The sequence below is a fragment of the Brienomyrus brachyistius genome, chromosome 19 (genome assembly GCF_023856365.1).
Source record: "Brienomyrus brachyistius isolate T26 chromosome 19, BBRACH_0.4, whole genome shotgun sequence".
NCBI lineage: Eukaryota > Metazoa > Chordata > Actinopteri > Osteoglossiformes > Mormyridae > Brienomyrus > Brienomyrus brachyistius.
The window spans coordinates 7,424,759-7,431,408 of NC_064551.1; positions in this window are offsets into that span (position 1 = coordinate 7,424,759).

The following is a 6,650-nucleotide window of genomic DNA, read 5'->3' on the forward strand; positions in this document are numbered from 1 at the left end:
CATTGATCTTGCATTTCTCCCGTTGCTTTTACTTTTCCTCTAAGGGCCAAGCTGTCAATCACCTGGCTTTGGGCGGGCCAGTTTCTAATTGTCACGTGATGTCAAATCCTTATAGGACCACCAACCTGGAGGGCAAAACAAGGGTTGTGTCCGAATTCAGAGGCTGTGTCCTTTTCAAGCTGAATTCCAAGACAGAATATGTCACGGCAGTGCAACAAGACTGTCCCATTTCAAAGGCTCCTTCAAATACAGTCGTGAAATGTGGCCTTCTTTTGCCAAGTCACGAAGGATCTACCCAGCCCAACATGTCCCTAGATTTATTGCACAGAGACAAAGTGGGTGTGTCCTGGCTAGGTAATAGGGGTGGCACTTTGTGACTCAAGGGTAACAGCGGGAACAGCTGGTGACCCAAATAGTGCAACTACTGCTACTGGCATTTGAAAACGTATGAGATGCTGATGTTTTGCATAGCTTTTGAAGATAAAAGGCTAACCAATGATATCACATAAGAAGCTGATGCTCTACATAGCTTTTGAAGGCTTTTACTTTGTTGGGCCAACCAAATCTCAAATTCTCTTATCATATCACACTACTCACCGCATATCTGAAGTAGTTTTAGCCTGGCCCAGGGGTATTTTCCCCTGCAAAGAAGTATGAAAACATAGCTTTTGTGTTAGAAAGGATCACACAGGAATACAGCCGTAAGATTGACACAATGTTGCATTTAGTGCTTGGAATCCTTTTTTGACAACCCCGACAGACCCAGCCAATCAATCCCCACATCATCTAAGGGAGCACCACTGTCCCACCTAAGCCTTTTAAGGGGAAGCAGGCGTGGGATGAGGTCTCAGCGAGTGTGTCCTCATTTTCTGGCAGATCATCCGCTCAGTGCCAAAAACGATATGATGATGTCAGAAGACGGGGAACACAGGAACTCGCTGCAGATTGAGCACTGTGGCTGAGAACGGGGACTTAATTATGCGTTTGTGCTTTTTGTATTTTAATTTTCGGTCTGAAGTTCAAAAATATAAATAAAAAGTGCCATCTTTGTTCAAACAAAACCTACAGCTTTTTTAGGTGTTTTAAAATGTTCAAATAAACGGCAACAGGCCTGTTATTTTTCTACATCGCACAATTGAGATTCCTTACCAGGCTACAGACGATTCAGCTCTTCTGCCAGCTAAGTCCTCCTTGCCCACACTGCTGCTGGTCTACACTCCTTTTTTGGCATCGGCACATCATGCCTTTTTGATTCCTCTAATGTGTCCTCATTTATGTCCAACAGACATCCATCACACTTCCACATTCCCCCATGTTTTTATGAGGGACTTTAAAATTGGGGCCTACAGACACTGATCCAGACCGAGATGGTGATGTCGTCCACACTGGCTTGTTTTGACTGGTTGAATTGTTACTTCATCTGCCTCTGCTGTTTGGTGACTGAGGCCCTGACCCCCAAGGGCGCCATCTGGGGGTGCAAAAGGGCTAAGCTTGTCGGGCTCCTGGCCAAGTGTCTGATATGCTACCTTCTATTGACCCTGGAAGTCGGAGTTGGGAATGACATCGCACCGATTGACTTGTACAACCAGAAAACAGTACAAACTAGAAAATCAAGACACCACCCTTGACGTACTTTGCTCTTTTGGAGTTCAAAGCATAAAAGCAAGGAGGGGCAGAAGGTGTCTGTTTTATTGGTTTTAGTGCATTTCATTGCCTAAAAAAACAACATCTTGACTATATTTTTAAGTCATTCCAGTAACCAACCAATAACACTGCTCAAATGGAAAGAGCTTTTCAGAATAGATAACTATAAACCCCATTTTTGAAATATAATTCATAATATTATTCCACTAAATGGGAAATGTAAATTATATATATATATATATATATATATATATATATATATATATATATATATATTCATGCCAATAAGTACTTACTGAGAAAATTTCTGTCATATAAAAACATGGAAACGAATGACCATCTAGGTGCATCTTGCCAGAATAAACTGGACTTTATGTGTAGAATGAAAATGAAGAATCGCGAGGGGTCAGCACTGGACGCACAGAGGTGAAGGCAGGGAGGAACAAGGGCCGCTCTAAACACTGGGAAAGATGAGGGGACGTAACAGCACTAAATACAAACATGAACTATGGGAAATGTGACTAGGGACTGACACATAGGCGGACACTTAAATACACAGGGAGGCAGGCAAATCTTATGGAGGTGCAGGTCATTAACAATATGTCACACATTAGGAAACAGGAAACAAAACAGGTGCAGGTACTTAGGAAACCTAGGGGGAAGCTAACAGGATGGTCTGCAGAGACCTCTGCTGGCCAAATGGGAGCATGACAGAAATAGATCATAACAATTTCAAATAAGATAAGAAAACTGTACTCATCCCAAATAAACTTTGTCTAGCCAGAGCTAGTGAAATATATAGTCAAATAGAAATGGAAATAATACAGTGATATTATATGTGAGATATTCTTTGGTTAAATATAGTTTTTCTCCGACTTAGGAAACTGACATCTGCTGTGCTGTGGTCAACACAGTGTATCCTGCTGAAGACTGGAACAGAGTGGGAGGCCATGATGAACGTGGACGATCTCACTTTTTTTCGCACCATTTTCGAGTCACCAAGTTACAGGTTGAATATTTCCAGATGAAGCTGCAGGAGGGCAGCATAAAAATTAAACTGGAACTGCATGTTTCCCCTCCCTATTCTTATTGTCATAGTTCCTCCCCTAGAAATACCTGTTCACTAGTCTCCCCTCTCCTGCGAGAAGCTGGCAGAAGAAGCAGGTTTCTATTAAGAGTCACGCCCCTCCCAGCTGTGATAAATTCCGATTGATTAGGAGCATTATTTCAGTGTGCCTTACCCTTCTGTTTGGTATGCAGTGCTCTTGGTTTTGCAGAGTTTGAGTGATTCCTGATTCTCTTCTAATCCAAGACTCTGAGTTCAGGTCTGATCTCTATTTACGCCTCACCTGACCTGTGCCTATTTTACTGACGTTTCCTGTTTTTGCCTGAACCTGCTTTCGACCTTGATTGCCTGACCCTGAGTTTGCCTGCCATTAAAACCTTATGGTTCATTTATACTGAGTCTACCTGTGAGTCCTTGTTTATTACTTACATCACACTCGTATTGACATCTTTTTCTTTCTGGCATTCATCTACAAGATCGGCAACCCCGACAGACCCAACCAATACAATGCCTATCACTCAGGCATAACACGGTTGCAGCACAATCGAGAAATGCTAACTCTGTGCATCGCCATGGAACGACGCTAACTCGACGCATCACCGAGAACCCGGTGTGCGGCCATGACAACAGTGCTACTGGAAAATGCTCCCATATGAAAATTAGCAAGCAGCTGATGTTCTGCATAACTGCTGAAGGCTTTATCATTCTTGGCCAACCTGCATCTCAAGTTCTCTTATTAAATCACCCTCCTCACTGGGCCAATTTTAAAATCCTTTATAAGAACAAAGGGAAATGTAAAAGCTGCAGTTGAGATTTTAGTGGCACGACAAAGTGAAAGCTTCCGAAAACTATTCAGAACATCCGCCTCTTATTTATTTTTATATGCCAATAGCACGATGAATTCACATGTCTGTGTATGGGAACACCATTTTAAGGCAGGTTAAATTTAATTCACATTTACTGTAAATGGTTTATTTATCAGTTTTTTCATGCAAAATATCTCTAATTTGGTTTATTTCCAAAATACCTATTTTATACCAAAAATAAGTTTATTTTGAGGAATATATGTTTCGTGATGGGTGGTGTTCACTGACTGACAATATTACAGGGAATTAATTTGTCCTCCCTGATACGACTTTTGACCATTTTTTCAAAAAAACAATTTGGTAACACTTTACCTGAAGAGACAGGAGTAACTTAGTGACTTATTTACTGCTCAAGTACAAGTCATGTACAAAATAGGCCACAGTAACTGGGCAGCAATTGCACTTCACTGCACACACCCTTTAGTTTGCCATCTCCATCCGAATAAAAAGCCCAACTTCAGCCAGCGAATAAGAATCTGCAAATCACAAGCCAGACAAATCAGAAACTGTGTACAATAGCAAACTTCAGCAACATTGACCATCATAGTCAGAAGGTCCTCTATATGATAGTATTTTACTGTGTACAATGAAACTTACAAAAGACTTTTCGGGTTCATCAACAAGATACTGAATAAAGTGAGCTGCGGTCTCTCCATTCAGTTTATCACATAGTTTTCTTAAGTTTGTTTTAGATAGTTGCATGTTAAGTTAATAATCCATCCATCCATCCATTTTCCAAACCGCTTATCCCACTGGGTCGCGGGGGGGTCCGGAGCCTATCCCGGAAGCAATGGGCACAAGGCAGGGAACAACCCAGGATGGGGGGCCAGCCCATCGTTAAGTTAATAATCTGAAAATTAAAATGTATTCTCCGAAATGTGTAGGACATCTTCTCCGAAGGCCATGATGCTGGTTTGTAATTGCCCTCCCTATGACTCAAAGAGTATGCTGATTTTCAGCCTACGCCAGCTTTTAATTACTCTCAGTTACTCGGATAGCACTTTTGTCCAAATAAATTAGAATTAATTCCCATTTATTTAGCGGCAGAAATTCTATGGCAGGGAAGCCCCAGGGAACTAAATTAATTAATTTGTCATTATTTCTCAAAGCTGGTCTTAGTCTTACCCCGAACTCTCAGGTATTGAGTTTGCTTCCAAGTGAGCATTTAGTTAAGTAATTAACCCTGAACAAACTGTACACAGAACAGATTCCACTATTTGTGTAAAGTTAGCTGATCCCATTAACTGGTGCCTGTTCAGAAATGAACTACAACGTTAAATTAGAAGGATGTTTTAACCTAAAACTGAGAGTATTTACACAAATACTGCAGATGAACATTATCAGTTTTTTTTTCCGCAGGGCTGATATTGTTCAGAGGTTATGTGAAGCACAGACAGACAGCATGTGACGTCAAAAAGCCAGACCATAATCACAGCCACGAGTGCGGCAGGTAAATGGCTATTTGTGAAAAAAGTCATCTAGATTATGAATTGTATTTCTGCTTTTTATAGACAATTTGTGTCATTTCTGTTACATGTCTGTTTAATTTATCCTGGGTTGGAAAGTCATTTTATTCAATCTGCTATTGTCTGCAGTCTAATTAAGTTCATCAACGGATATACAGTACAGGCCAAAACTTTGGACACACCTTTTCATTCAATGTGTTGTCTTTATTTTCATGACCATTATCATTGGTAGATTCTCACTGAAGGCATCAAAACTATGAATGAACACATGTGGAGTTATGTACTTAACAAAAAAAGGTGACATAACTGAAAACGTGTTTTATATTCTAGTTTCTTCAAAATAGCCACCCTTTGCTCTGATTACTGCTTTGCACCCTTGCTAAACACCTCTGGGAACTCCTTCAAGACTGTTGGAAAACCATGTCAGGTGACTACCTCTTGAAGCTCATCGAGAGAATGCCAAGAGTCTGCAAAGCAGTAATCAGAGCAAATCAGACCGACTGAGACAGTTATAATCAAAATAATTTTACAACTCACTCACCTACTCACACACACACACAATAGACCACAACTGCTCTGCATAGAGACACATGCAAACACACAGCATGCCTGTCAGTGTGACCGCTCGTCATTTAGAACTGAGTGCAGTGCATGGTTGCGAAGTTTCCAAAACAATCACTTGCTGCTGCTAGTTTCTCAAACGATGGAACGTATAAAGAGGCCAGACAAGGCTCAGGAAGTCAGATTGATTCAATACTTCAATATGCTATTTATTTTCTGCTTGAAACCTCGGATCCAGCGGAAGATAATGGATGGATGGATGGATGGATGGATGGATGGATGGATGGATGGATGGATGGATGGATGGATGGATGGATGGATGGATGGATGGATGGATGGATGGATGGATGGAAATGTCAGTAATAATGTTATTGGGATAATATGAACTGTGGCATCATTTATAAAAGTTCGCTCCCAGAACGAAGACAAAATGAGCTGGAATTAGCCGTGAAAATGAGTCCCACTCTGGGCGTGATCCCCACTCTGATGAAACTGCCATAACAGAAGGATTTAGCTACATATTAATTAAACCCATTGTCTATTTAAATCTATTATCCAGATAGATTATGTCCTACTTAATGGCAACACTTTTCCTCTAATCATGTTTTAGCAGGAGATTAACTGACAGTTAATAAAAGCATTAGCCTCCAAATTTACCCCGTGTCAGATGACAAAAATGTAAACATTTCCATGAAATTTTGACAAATGAGAAAATTAACACTGACCTCCTGTGGTATGTAATGAATTATATCTTTCAAGGTAAATTATGGCAATTACCAAATGATCTATCTTTATCTTTTTCTAACATTATAGTATATGTTTTGTATTGTATTATATATTTTTATTTTTGTATATATAATCCAATTTCAAATATAGGCTACAGTACATTCATCGGCCATTTTATTAGGTACACGCAAGCAACCAGTTAATGAAAGAGGCCAGGGGAGGGTGGCCAGACTCTTTAAGGCTGACGGGCAGGCCACCAGAGCGAAAATAACAGCTCAATGCAACCGTGGTGCAGGAGACAAACGTGGGACCTACACGGCA